At 44.5% G+C, this 15,593-nt stretch overlaps 1 pseudogene; it reads right to left on the reverse strand.

Moving 5' to 3' along the window:
* Positions 1 to 8,306: 8,306 nt before the first annotated feature.
* Positions 8,307 to 10,533, reverse strand: LOC123179964 (NADH-quinone oxidoreductase subunit B 1-like; annotated as a pseudogene).
* Positions 10,534 to 15,593: the final 5,060 nt, after the last annotated feature.

Raw genomic sequence — 15,593 nt, forward strand, 5'->3', positions numbered from 1 at the left:
TCTAACAATGTATTGGGTACAACATCACAGTTGCATAGAATGCATATCATACCCATCATATGTTTAGTATAGATATACAATACGACCATATGAATACAAACTGGGGTAAGCATCAAATGTTCAGCCACCAGTACATAGCTTGTTCATGGCTTGTGATGGATGATAGTAACCCACCGAACACATACAATCTAAACTTTTCGCGTCAGTCACTTATGCTTTAAACCATCAAATCTATATCCAACGGTTAGAAACGTGCCGCCACTATTTATCTTCTTCCTTTTGCACCTAGCCTGCCCCACCCGAACTGTCGGCCTCCATCACCCGCGGTCGGCGAGCACTACTGCACACTTCAAGGAATAGAACGTGTATTACAGTATGTGTACAACATATTTAGAGAGCCATCACTCTGGAATGTGTTTGAATTTGCGGGAACACGATATTTTATTCGTAAAGTTGTCTTCTCGAATTAATTTTGAGTTCCAGAGGTGATGCATTAAAATGTAGGGCTATCGTAAGCATGCACATTTATCTGCAAGAAAAAATGTTCTCTCGGAATTTTGTCCTAACAGTTTTGACCTCGCGGAATTATAACAGTATATGTCATGGTAGAACGGATTACAACAAAAGCCACGTGATACCCATTCACACAAATAACAAATAATAAGGTGGAATCTCTCTAGTTAACTTAACGAATAACAAGTGAAAAGTATCAGCTTCTTCCAAAAGAATGGAACACAATTTCTGATTGATCAGAAGTATTAGCCTTCTTCCAAGAAAAACAGAACGGTGAATTAACATTACATAATAGTGTTTAGAATAGGGTGTTAGTTGCATGAGTGTTCCAATTTTCACGCAGTCAACTAGATTTGATCCATACCATTGCCTTTCGAGACCAACGAACTATGTGGTACTGGATTTGATGGTAAGATCTGATGTCCAAATGTCATGCCCCAAAATTACGTACAGAGAAGCCACATTTTTCTTAGCATATACACCGAACCCAATCATTATGTGTTTCTGATTCCTCTCACTCCTACCGACAAGACTCTGAACTTGGATTATCTTCTCCTAGCCTGCTCTCTGTTTCGTATTTTTGCTGGCTACTTTCTCTTCCATGAACTGCAAAGTAGGGAGCTTCTGATCAAATTAATACTGCATGGTATTACATGATATCTGCTATCCTGTAGGGGTTAAATCACCAAAATAAGTCAGCCAAGGCGCTTTTTCAAGCCAATACCAAGCTACTGAAGTTAAGATCGAAGAGCTAAGAGCCACAACTCTCAGTCAGCTGTCTTCCGACCTATTTATAATTGAAAGACAGGTAGAGCCACACATTTCCGTTATACGCCCCCTTCTCAAAATAACTGTCTCAACTTTACACTTATTTCGGGATTGAGGAAGTATTTATTACACACAACTCCAACAGTGTACATTATCACAATTGCATAGAACACATACAATTCCATAAGCATGAACTGTTCAACCACCAGCATGTACTGTGCAGATATACAATACCAGTACAAACTGGGGTAAACCATAAGCATCACATGTTCAACCACAACCACCAGTACGTAGCTTTTTCATGGCCTGTGAAGCAAGGTAGGAACCCACCCAGCACACACAAGCTACTTACTTACCAATTACCACGGACCAGGAAGCACATGCTTCGCTTATTCCACCGAACAGAAACGAAAGAACCCAAAGTCCCGACGATATGTAGAAGAGCTGCATCTTCACGAACCTGATGGTCCAAAGTGCTAACTCGTTCAGTGCTTTTTGCAAAAAGTTTACTGAATGTGCGATGTTTTTTGCAAAAAATTAGTGAGCTCGTGATTTTCTGCAAACGATGCGTCAAATATGATGGTTTTATGCAATTAACTCCTTGCTACAATAACCATACGAATAAACTTGTAACTGTGAAGGTGCCTATATCACTCCCTTTGTGTTACTTATTTCACAAAAGCAAATCAAGATAGCATGTTAAACAGAAAACTAGTCTATCAATCTCAGAATAGTCAAACTAGACATCAAGAAATAGAACGAGTATTTTTTTAAGATTAAATAGAACGGGTATTACAGTAAACCGGGACCAATGCCCCCTGAGGCCCGGCCGGCGCCCTAGCCTCACAAATCAGGACTGATGCACCCTTTGGTCCCGGTTCGTGAGTGAACCGGGATTAATGCTCTTACCCAGGCCTCAACCAAAGCCCTATTTTCTACTAGTGAGTATGTGTACAACATATTTAGAGAGCCATCACTTCGGAATGTCTACGAATTTGCGTGAATATGATATTTTATTCGTAAAGTTTTCCTTCTTAAATTAATTTTGAGTTCCAGAGGAGATGCATTAAAATGTAGGGCTATCGTTTCAACAGAGACAGCAGTGTGTAAATCAGTAAGCATGCACATTTATCTGCAAGAAAAAAGTGTTCTCTCGGAATTTTGTCCTAGATTTCCATCATTCAGAGTTCATAGGGTGTTTTGACCTCACTGAAATATAACAGTATACATCATAGTGAGATTACAACAAAAGCCACGTGATACACGATCACACAAATAACAAATACTTCCTCTTCGTCTCATAATATAAGAGCGTTTTTTACACTAAATAGTGTCAAAAACGCTTTATTATTATGGGACGGAAAGAGTAATAAGGAGTCTCGTCCACTAGATTTAATCCATACCACTGCCCTTCAAAACCAACGAACTATGCGTTGCTGGATTTCATCGTCACATCTCATGTCCAAATGTTGTGTCCCAAAATTACGTACAGAAAAGCCACATTTTTCTTAGCATATACACCAAACCCAGTTATTATTTACTTCTGATTCCTCTCACTTCTATCTGTTAGATGTGTATAGTCCTATTTCGGTACATCTTCATTGTATAAGGGATTTCTTGTACTTTACCACACATGTATATGTATTGGCCTTTGGCCTCTCAGTAAAGTTAGTTGCTCACTTATTTAACATGGTATCAGATGCTAGGCTAGCCCCTCTTCCACACGATGCAACTCCGTGCATGCTCTATCCTAGTCGCCGCCGCTGCTAGCCTCCGTCCTAGTCTCCGGCCGTCCTCTACTTCCATTCGTCCCCGTCAGGACCATTACTCTCGCTGCTCGACTCCATCTCGCGCAGGCACTCCTCTCAGCTCCCGTTACAGCCCGAGGCCGGCCGTGCTTGGCCTTGTTAGGTTGTTGCGCCTAGCTGCTACATCTCCCGCTGATTTCCAGGTCCCTTCGGCCTTCGCCGCCGCCCAGTTTGGCCGCTACCGCTGCTGCGTTGAGGCCGCCTCGACTAGCCGCTGTCGCCGCCCTGTTCGGCCACTGCCGCCGCCGCCCGGTCCGGCTGCCGCCTGGTCTGGCACCGGGTCTCCTCCAGGTCGTCACCGCCCCCTTCCCCACTGGCTGCAGTCGATCTCTCTGGTCTCGTTCGCTTCCTGGTTCGAGCGATTCCCTCGATCCAGATCGAGTTGAGGGCCCATTAACCAAAAAAACAGAGAAGCAGAAGGGAGACTTCCTCATGTCTTCTTCGGGCTATGTCGCTGTTCCTCGGTGCTCGGTGATCTTTGATGGCACCAACTATGCTGAGTTTGCGGGGTTCATGCGTATCCACATGCGCGGTCTTCTGCTATGAGGCGTTCTCTCTGGCGAGGTACCGTGTCCGCCCTGCCTTGTTGCTCCGGTGGCTCCTACCCCACCGGCACCGCCGGTACTTGCTGCTGATGCGTCTCAGGCTGATCGGGATGCAGCCAAGGCTCTTGATGATGCTGCAGTTGACGTTTATGATCAGCAGGTATCCGCCTATACTGATGCTCTTTCTGCCTATCGGGATGATCTGTCTGTTTACACTCGGTGGTGCAATGATGATGCTCGAGCTGCTGCTATTCTCACTGCGACCGTCCTTCCTCAGTTTGCTTCGAAGTTCATGGGACTTGGCACAGTTCAACACTATCAGCCATCTGGTGATGCTCTCTACCTATCTATGGTGCGTCAGGAGCACGCACTCCAGCAAGGTGATTCCTCTGTTGATGAGTTCTACTCCCAGTGCTCTGCCATCTGGCGTCAGCTTAACTCTCTTCGAACAGTTGTTTGTGGAACTTGTCGTTGTTGTCAGACTACATGGTCCGATTTGGAGTTTCAGCGGGTTCATGAGTTCTTATCTCGTCTTCGCTCTGAGTTTGAGCCTCGACGTGCCCACCTGCTTGCTCGTGGCCGTGTTCCTATCTCGAAGGTGCTTGCTGAACTTCGTGCTGAGGAGACCCGCCTTCGCTCTGCTGGGTTACTTGTTGTTCCCTCGGTGTTGGCCGTACGAGCTCCTGTGTCATTTGCTCGTCTTACCGCTCCACCGTTCCTGCCCACTCCTTTAGCAGGGGGGGTGACTCGCCATCCTTATGATGAGAAGGGTCCGTCACATCATGACACCTTCTATGGTTACTGCTCACGATCAGGTCACCCAGAGTCTGATTGTCGCCAGAAGAAGCGAGATCAGAGGCGCTCCTCTTCCAGCGGGACTCCAGGGTCTTCCTTGGCTCCGTCACTCACTGACCAGGACATTGTACGCCTCAAGCGTCTACTTGCTTCCTCCGACTCCTCGTCGACTGGTTCAGCTGCTGCTGTGACTGCATCCACTTCTCCACCACCGCAGGCATCTACATAGTCAGGTACATCTTCGTGGGTTCTGGATTCTGGAGCCTCTTTTCATATGTCTTCTGATTCTTCCGTGTTGTCTTCTCTCCGACCTCTTGATTCGCATGTTAATATTCTTACCGCCGATGGCACACCTCTTCCTATTGCTAGTCGTGGTATTCTTTCCACTCCATCTTTTTCTATTTTTAGTGTTTCACATGTTTCTCGCCTTACCATGAATCTTTTTTCCGCTGTCCAATTTACTGATTCTGGTTGTCGTGTCATTCTTGATACCGACTCTTGCTCCATTCAGGATCGTCGCACCAAGGCTTTGGTTGGTGCTGGCCCCCGGCGGCGTGAGTCAGAGGGCCTTTGGGAGGTTGACTGGCTTTGTGTTCCTTCCGCTGCCACCACTTCTGCCAGCTCTCATGCCCTTGCTGCCTCTTCGTCTGCGTCCTTCCAGCAGTGGCATCATTGTCTTGGTCACATCTGTGGCTCTCGCTTGTCCTCTTTACTTCGTCAGGGCCTCTTAGGGTCTGTATCTGGAGATGTTCCTTTACATTGTAATGGTTGCATACTTGGCAAACAGACCCAGTTACCTTATCCTACCAATGAGTCGGTATCTCAGCGTCCTTTTGACTTAGTTCATTCTGATGTTTGGGGCCATGCTCCCTTTGATTCGAAAGGTGGTCATCGCTACTATGTTCTGTTTATTGATGATTTCTCTCGCTACACTTAGCTCTACTTCATGAAATCTCGTAGCGAGGTTCTCTCTATATACAAACGATTTGCTGCCATGGTTCACACCTAGTTTTCCACGCCCATTCGTACTTTTCGTGCTGACTCCGCTGGAGAGTATATCTCCCACCTGTTGCGTGGTTTTCTCATGGAACAGGGTACTCTTGCCCAGTTCTCATGTCCCGGTGCTCATGCTCAGAATGGCGTTGCCGAATGTAAGCATCATCATCTGCTTGAGACAGCTCGTGCGCTAATGATTGCCGCTTCTCTTCCACCCCACTTTTGGGCTGAGACTGTTTCTACATCCACCTATCTCATCAACATTCAGCCATCGACTGCTCTGCAGGGTGGTATTCCTATGGAGTGTCTCACAGGTCGCTCTCCTGACTAGTTAGCTCTTCGTATGTTTGGATGTGTGTGCTATGTTCTTCTTGCCCCCCGAGAATGCACCAAACTGACTGCTCAGTCGGTTGAGTGTGTTTTCCTTGGCTACAGTGATGAGCACAAGGGCTCTCGTTGTTGGGATCCTGTTGGTCGTCGCTTACCCATCTCGCGTGATGTGACTTTTGACGAGTCTCGTTCTTACTACCCACGTCCTTCTTCCTCGACCTTCTCTATGGATGATATTTCCTTTCTTCTCCTTCCCGATACACCCCGCTATGTGCCTCATGTTTCACCTTTTCCTCTAGCACCGCTCATTCACTCTCCTTCACCACCGACCCCCTCTTCCCCATCCTCCTCCTCCACCTCTCCATCGTCATCTCCAGTCCATCGCCTTCTCTCACCGTTCCCTCTTCACTATACTTGACGCCCTCGTCCTGAGGATGCTTCCCCCGATGCGCCTTCCACCTCTGGTGTGCCTCTCCTCATGCCTCTCCCGGTTCATAACCTCCGTTCTCGGCCTCGCCCCCCGCTTGATCGCTATTCACCTGATCGGTACGGTCTCTCTGTTAGTGCTGAGCCCACTTCCTATCGGACTGCCACGACTCAGCCTGAATGGCAGCTTGCGATGGTTGAAGAGCTTGCTGCCCTTGAGCGCTCTGACACATGGGATATGGTTTCTCTCCCTTCCGATGTTCGTCCCATCACTTGCAAGTGGGCCTACAAGATTAAGACTCGCTCCAATGGCTCCCTTAAGTGTTACAAAGCTCGTCTTGTGGCCCGTGGTTTTCAGCAGGAGCAGGGACGCGATTATGATGAGACATTCGCTCTTGTGGCCCACATGACCACTATCCGCACCCTCCTTGTTGTGGCTTCTGTTCTTCATTGGTCTATCTCTCAACTTGATGTCCAGAATGCCTTTCTCAATGGCGAGTTGCGTGAGGAGGTTTATGTGCAGCCACTACCGGGGTACTATGCTCTTGATGGTATGGTCTGTAGACTTCGTCGCTCCCTCTATGGTCTTAAACAGGCCCACATGCCTGGTTTGAGCGCTTCGCCTCTGTGGTGACTGCCGCCGGTTTCTTGCCTAGTGATCATGATCCCGTGTTGTTTGTTCACACGTCTCCTCGTGGTCGGACTCTTCTCCTTCTCTATGTTGATGACATGATCATTACTAGTGATGATTCTGACTACATTGCCTTTGTTAAGGCTCGCCTTCGCGACCAGTTCCTCATGACTGATCTTGGTCTACTTCGCTATTTTCTTGGGATTGAGATCTCCTCGACCTCTAATGGCTTCTACATCTTCCAAGAAAAATATATTCAGGATCTTCTTGATCGCGCTGCTCTCAGTGATGAGCGCACTATTGTGACTCCTATGGAGCTCAACGTTCAGCTTTGTGCCTCTGATGGTGATCTTCTTCTTAATCCCACTCGCTATCGTCACCTTGTTGGCAGCCTTGTCTATCTTGCTGTTACGCGTCCTCACATCTCCTATCCTGTCCACATCTTGAGTCAGTTTGTTTCAGCCCCCACCTCTGTCCACTATAGCCACCTCCTCCGTGTTCTACGATATCTTCGTGGCACGATCTCTCAGTGTCTTTTCTTTCCCCGCTACAGCTCTCTTGAGCTCCAGGCCTACTCTAATGCTATCTGGGATAGTGATCCCTCTGATCGGCGCTCGCTGTCTGCTTACTGTATCTTTCTTGGTGGCTCCCTTATTGCCTGGAAGACAAAGAAACAGACTGTAGTTTCTCGCTCGAGTACAGAGGCTGAGTTGCGAGCCATGGCTATGTTGACGGCTAAGGTGATCTGATTACGATGGTTACTTGAGGATTTTGGTGTGTCTGCTACTTCCTCGACTCTCTTACTGTCAGACAGTACCGGTGCTATCAGTATTGCACGTGACCCGGTGAAGCATGAGCTCACCAAGCACATCGGTTGGATGCCCACTTTTGTATGTGCTGCTGTGCAGGATCAGATTCTTGCTCTCCACTATGTGCCCTCTGAGTTACAGTTGGCGGACTTTTTCATGAAGGCACAGACTCGCGCAACATAGTTTTCTTCTCTCCAAACTCAGTGTTGTTGATCCACCATGAGTTTGAGGGGGGGTGTTAGATATGTATAGTCCCGTTTCGGTACATCCTCATTGTATAAGGGGTTTCTTGCACTTTGCCACACATGTATATGTATTGGCCTTTGGCCCCTCAGTAAAGTTAGTTGCTCACTCATCTAACACTATCGACAGGACTCTGAACTTTGGTAGCACATCATGATATATAGCATGAGCTTCTGATCAAATTAATACTGCATGTTACTACATGATATCTGCTATCCTGTAGGGGGTTAAATCGCCAAAATAAGTCAGCCAAGGCACTTTTTCAAAGCAGTATCGAACTACTGAAGTTAAGATCGAAGAGCTAAGAGCCGCAACTCTCAGTCAGCTGTCTTCCGGCCTATTTATATTCGGAAGACCTGTAGAGCCACATCTTTCCCTCGTACTCCCTCTGTCAGACACTTATTTTGGGAATATTTGCTACACACAACACCGACAGCGTACATTATCACAATTGCATAGAATACAATTCCATAAGTATCTACTGTTCAACCACCAGCATGTACTGTACAGATATACAATATGCCAGTACAAACTCGGGTGCATCAACTATTCAACCACCAGTACGTAGCTTTTACATGGCCTGTGAAGCAAGGTAGTAACCCACCCAGCACACACAAGCTACTTACTTACCAATTACCACGGACCAGGAAGCACATGCTTCGCTTATTCCAACGATACATAGAAGAGCTGCATCTTCATGAACCTGATGGTCCAAAGTGCTAATTCACTTCTCCCACCAGTGAAGGAAATCCTTGCGCCTGTTGATCTTCTTCTGCAACTGGAGAACGCCATACAGGAGAGCTTCAGCTGTTGGCGGGCACCCAGGGACGTAGATGTCCACGGGAACGATCCGGTCGCACCCACGCACGACGGAGTACGAGTAGTGGTAGTATCCACCGCCGTTGGCGCAGCTGCCCATCGAGATCACCCACCGAGGCTCTGGCATCTGGTCATAAACCCTATCGAGAGTAGATCAAACTCAGGATATCAGCTAGATCTAGATAAAGTAAAATTCCATATGTACAAAATGGTTATTTAAAATGAAAAAAAAGAACTCAATGACCCCTGCAAAAAGAACACAAGGTTTTAAGCTAATCTGTATTTTTGTGGCTCGGTTCTTGGGATATCTGAATTTATAAACCTTGATAAATTGAAATGAACAGTCATGTCTATGCCGTTTCAAGAAAATTGGCATCAACCAAAAGCAAGTCATACAGGACAAAAGAACCTTTCTGTTCCACTTACTACAGTAACCATACAATCAAGGCGCATATGTCACACTATGTTTGTGTTCCTTTCTTATTCCATAAAGGCAAATCGAAAATTCGAGATAGTATGTCGGGCAAAAATAAGTCTCTGTAATCTGGAAATAGACAAATTGGACTTCAAGGACTAGAACAGGTGCTACATCATGTTTAGAGAGCCACCAACCACAAGTGAAACAGCTTAGAAAAGAGTAATGACGTGCAGGAGTGCGATATTTTACTCGTAATTAAGGTTTGATCTTCTCGAATTAATTTGAAGTTACACAGGAGATACATATAAATGCAGGTCTCCCATTTCAGCAAGGAGGCGGTAGAGTGTAAATTACTCCCTCCATCCCATAATATAAGAGCATTTTTGTCACGACACTTATATTATGGGGCGGAGGGAGTAGTAAGCATGCACAGCTATCTGTATGAAAAAGTTCTCTCAGAGTTCTGTCCTAGCTAGGTTTCCACATGCAGAGTTCATAAGAGCTCACTGAATTGTAACAATACACGCAATGGTATGGCTGATTTCAGCATAAGCCTATTGTAGAGCAGACTGACATACAGGACAAACAAATAAGGGGCAATCTCTCTGATTAACTGAACAAATAACATGACAAGAGTATTAGCCTTCTTTCAACAAAAACAGAACACATTTTGTGATAGGCCATATTTGCAAAAAAAAAAAGTGATGTGCAGTCATGACGATCAGACCAACATGTACGTGCACAAATGCTCAGGATGCACAGCATATCGCACACGATTCATCGGGGAACATGACCTAAATCATGAGGAAACATTCGTGCGCAAAGCAAATTCGTAGGCTAGAAATGTTCGTCCCCTGCTTACGATGATCGAAGTGCATCAATCAAGAGAAGAAATGGGCAGACGGAGGTGACACGTAAATACGTACTTGCGGAGCGCGGGCGCCATCTTGTTGGTGAGCGTGCCGGCGACGATCATGCAGTCGGACTGGCGCGGCGAGGGGCGGAAGATGACGCCGAAGCGGTCGAAGTCGTAGCGGGCGGCGCCGGCGTGCATCATCTCCACGGCGCAGCAGGCGAGGCCGAACGTCATGGGCCAGATCGAGCCCCGCCGCGCCCAGTTCATCAGGCCGTCCACCTTGGACACCACGAACTCCGCGGCTTTGACATCGGCGCCGGCGCGGGCGCCCCGCCGCCGTACGGCGCTGGCGCCGTTGTTCCCGCTCCCGCCGCGCCGACGGTGGAGGAGTAGGCTCGCCGGCCGGCGGGGAGGAGCGCGAGCCGCGCCGTGCGGGGGAGGAGGAGCGCCATGGCGAACTGGGGATGGTCGCCGGAGACCGGAGACGCACGATGGTGGCCGGGGACAGGTGTGGGCTGTGGCTTCCCGAAGGTGGCGGGGGATGGCGTGGTACGCTGGAAAGGGTCGGCAAATGCGCAGAGCGGTGCGCGCCGCCTGAAGCCTTGTGCGGTTGGCCCTGGAGACACGTATACTTCTCTGTTTTTCCCCTCTGTTTTTAGAAATTGGACTATCTGTTTACAGTTAGATTATTACTCCCTCTGTCCCAAAATATAAGAACATTTTTGACACTAACTACAAACATTCTTATATTTTAGGACGGAGGAAGTATTTTGCAAAAAATACAATTAGATTTTTTAATATGACTGTAATCATTTTATGGAAAACTAGAACTTCGTTAGTATTTTTGACACAAAATGTCTAAAGTGAACAAAGTTCGTGGATTTTACAAAGAGCTCATAAATATGAACAGGGACTCGTAGCTCTGTTAAGAAATTCATGATAAAGGAAATTTTAAGTTAGAATGGAAGAAATGTAAATATGATTTAAACCAAGGACTTGTAAAAAAGGAAAAATCATAAATATTTCGTGATTTTTTTTAAACCAGGTTAACTAACACGTAAGTTATCACATGGCACATGTGATAAGCAATTCAAACTATTTAAAAACAAAATAAAAAGACACACAAGTTACGAACAACAAGGAAACATCACTAGCACGGTTTTAGGTTCATTTATGATATGCCTTCACTTGACAAGTACTTACCAGTGTTACTAACACCGTACTGGAAATTTGACCATAAAGAGTCAAGCCATTAGCAATATAACTAGCACCGAGTTTGAGATTTAGCTCGGTTAAGAGATAGTAAATTTCAAAAAAAAAACATAAGTGACTGTAAACACCAGCAAAATTCAACCATGATGAATAGAACATCTGGGACACATGAATTTCTAGAAAGGTCTAGAACTAAATCAAAAGGTACCAAAGAAAATAGTAAGCCACCAAGAACTCTAAAATATGAAAGAGAAAACAAGTAATTTCAGAACGATTTAAGGTCAGCTCATCATGAACAAATTGAAGTAACCATACATCAGTGTAAGCATGCACCCATTTCCTAGTCATAATAAATACTCACATAATCATCGATATTCACAACTAAAGCATTTTCCGACCTTAGGCGACCAACCCATCCCCGACATAATTTAGATAACCCCAAGTAATCAAGGTAAAACCTTTTTGCTTGAAAGATATCATGAACAAAATTTTGAGTAAACAAGACTTGTGATCGATCCTTATTGTGTTGATTGATGTTTGGTTTAGAAAATTTAGAACAGTAAAACTGGGCACCATAGGATCTCTCTCACACCATTAGCCTCCAGAGCCGCTCGATTTCAGGTTTTAGTTGTCGTTGGCCTTTAGATGCACATGGATTTTCTTGAACGCTACCGGCCAGGAACTTCCTAACCGTCAACTGCCTCTAGCACAAGTTTCCGGCGCGTGGGCATTTGGATGCGAACGCTTAAGCAAAATTTTCCCTACCCAGGCCTAATATCCTAAAGGCAGCTATTTCCGTATCCTTTGGATGTTCTTTAAATGATTTTTTTCGCTACTTTTGCATCTCTTTTTCTTTGGCTTTCTTCCTTTTTTTTATTTTGCCATTTTTTCATTTGATTTTCTTCATTTATTTTCATACCTCAGTTTTTACCGGTTTCTTCAGTTTTTATCTGTATTTTTATTATTTTTAGTCTTTTTTCATCCACATTGTATTCTTTGTATACCTCAGGAACATTATTTTATACACATTTAAATTTTTTAAAATACAAATATATTTTTTAAACATATTGTTTATGTCTAATTTTTTCATACACATTATACATTTTTGCATACATCTAAAACATCTTTATATGTGTTTAATATTTTTAAAATACTTATATGATACCAAACATTATTCAGATACACAATGCGAACACTTTTCTTACATTGGATAAATTTTTTTAGTGTCACCAATATTTTGTTTGGAATGTGTGAACATGTTTTTAAATGTAACATACGATTTCTTTTTGGATTGTAAAAAACATTGTTTTTCACAATTACACAAACTTTCCTTTTACATTGTACAACATTTTTTTTGGAAAATGTATGTATAATTTTTAAATGCATGATCATTTTCTAAATGTCGCATACAAACATTTTCTAAAAGTTAGGCCATCAATTTTTTACACTGCATTTATATTTTCTAAATGTGCGGTGAACACTTACAAAAAAAACTAACTAAAACGTTTTTTCTTAGTATATGTACTTGTTATTTTCAAAATGTAAACGAAAGTTCCATTAAAAAGTACTCCCTCTGGTCCTTTTTACTCTGCATATTAGGTTTGGCTGAAGTCAATCTTATCCAACTTTGACCAAGTTTATACAAAAAAAATATTAACATTCACATAACAACACATTTATTATTAGATCCATCTCAGAATATATTTTCATATTATATTTATTAGATGTTATAGATGTTAATATTTTATAATATAAATTTGGTCAAACTTAGCAAACTTTGACTTCAAATAAAGCTAATGTACGGAGTAAAAAGGACCAGAGGAAGTACAAACAAAAGTAAAAAAATGTGACGTCACCTTGACGAGACCACATGGTTACTGGGTTGGCCCACTACCAGCTCCCTGCAGACGACTGCAGGCCTTCTTTCTCGCATAAAGTAACACATAGACTCGCCCCATATAGACCATGTAATTCTTTCCTTCTTTTTTTTGAGGGGTAAAGAGAGCTCTTTCATTCATTCATAGCAAAATTACAATCATTCTGAATTACATGAAAGATTTCCAGTGGCACGTTGTCCAGCATAAAAAAAATCTCCATGCATTCTAGCATGGGCTGCCAACTCATGTGCGGCCACGTTGCACTCTCTTCTAACTTTACTAACCTTGCACAAACTGAATTCACGCATACACAGCTTTGCTTCCTCATAAGTAGTCCACCACTTTGCATTGTTCCTTTCTTTTGCATTTACAGCCGCGACAACTGCGGCACAGTCCGATTCCACCTGCACATGTTCCTTGTTTAAATCCCTTAAACACATAAGACCAATCAGCAGTGCATTAGCTTCAGCTTCCTCTGCATCAGCACAAGAATGAAGCTGACGGCCTACAGAGAAGACAACTGCTCCGGTGCTGTCCCTGGCGACTGCCCCTGCCCATGCTGCATTCAAAGCTGAAATAAAGGAAGCATCAATGTTAAGCTTAATGCAATCACCTTGTGGTCTGGACCAGCGGATGGTCGGCTTCAATTCCTGAGCAGTGGGCGATTGCATTTGTACATCGTACAGAGGTTTTTTCCCTTTCACATCACCTCTACTTTGACTGTTTGAATTCAGAGTTTTCCAATAATTCTTCAGGAATAGGACTGAGTCAGACACCTTTGCTTTTCCTTTGTCATGCACAATGTCGTCCCTAAGATGCCAGGAACGCCATAAAACCAAGAGCAGCTTTTCTCGCATGTCTCCAGAACAAAGACTGAGAGCATGAAGTAGCCAGTCCGGGTCCCGAGTAACAAGCAGAGTTTCACTTGGTAAGGTCCAGTGCTCTCTCATTTCCTCCCGGAGAGCTGTAGCTTTGGTACATTTCAGAACAGCGTGTTGGGCATCCTCCGTCTCTCTGCCACATATATTACATGTGCTATTAACTTCAAGTGTTCTCTTCCTTTTGTTCTCTTTTGTGGGGAGTGAGTCAGTGGCGATTCTCCAGGCCACAATACGGATTTTGTGAGGGACATGCGCTTTCCAGATCAAATTCCAAAGATTTTCCCTTCCAGTGCTTGCATTACTTGATGATCCGGCTGTTGTTTCCTGCTGCTTCAAAAACATTCCCAACTTATAGGCACTCCTTACCGTGAACATACCATTTTTCTCATAGTTCCACGCAAGGTGATCCATTGTTTCGTTGACTGGGAGATTTATCTTGCAGATTTCCTCAGCGTCAAAGCTATGGAATAGCTGTTCAATAAGGGGAATATTCCATTCTCTTGTTTGCGGCAAAATTAATTGACTAACCCATCTGAAACGGCTGCGACTTTTGAGTGATTTAACCATGAGTCCTGATTGCCTTGGGATCCAATTATCTCTGAGAAATTGGATGCTTTTTCCATCGCCAACTCTCCACACAACACCTTTCTTTAATAGTTCAAGTCCGAACTCTATCCCTCTCCACACAGGTGATGCATCAGACGCAAAAACCGTGTCTAACAAATTTCCTTTCGGAAAATATTTTGATTTCAATAGCCTAGCACACAAGCTATCTGGCCGCTGGATTAAACGCCACGCTTGCTTAGCAAGGAGGGCCTGGTTAAACACCTGCATATCACGGAGACCCAGACCACCTTGACTCTTTGGCTGTGTCATTTTCTCCCATGACATCCAGTGGACCTTTCTCTGATTTTCCTCATCTCCCCACCAAAAGTCCCGGATCAGTTTCTCATATTGCTCGCAAAAAGCTACACTCATTTTAAACATACTCATGGTATAGGATGGCAGAGATTGAATCACAGACTTTATCAGTATGTCTTTAGAACCATGGGACATGAATCGTTCAAGCCAATTAGTGAGTCTCTTCGTGAATCGTTCAAGGAATGGGCTGAAATTGAGATATCTTCATGCGCCCTTCAGGTGTAGGCAAGCCTAAATACTTTTCATCAAAAGTAGCAGAGTCGACTTCCAGAATTAGCTTAACATCCTCTTGGGTAAGAGCAGGGCAAGCAGTACTAAACAACATGGAACATTTACTTGGGCTTAACAGTTGGCCCGTTCCTCGCTGGAATTTTTTAAGGGCGATCTTGACATTCCTTGCTTCTTCACTATCAGCCTTGAAGAATAAAAGGCTATCATCTGCAAAGAGAAGATGTGAGATACCTGGGCTCCCCCTTGCCACTTTTAAGGGAGTGATCTTTCCAACAGCACACTCGGCCTCCAAAGCACGAGATAGACCTTCAGCCACAAACAAGAAGAGATACGGGCTTAGCGGATCACCCTGACGAAGACCCCTTGTCGGTTGGAAGGATTCCAAAATTTCTCCATTAAGCTTCACAGCGTATCTCACGGATCGAACACAGGTCATAACCCATTTTTTCCACTTCTGACAAAAGCCAAATCTAGTCAAAGCTCCTTCCAAAAAGTTCCACTCCACTCGATCATA

The sequence above is a fragment of the Triticum aestivum genome, chromosome 1A (genome assembly GCF_018294505.1).
Source record: "Triticum aestivum cultivar Chinese Spring chromosome 1A, IWGSC CS RefSeq v2.1, whole genome shotgun sequence".
Taxonomy (NCBI): Eukaryota; Viridiplantae; Streptophyta; class Magnoliopsida; order Poales; family Poaceae; genus Triticum; species Triticum aestivum.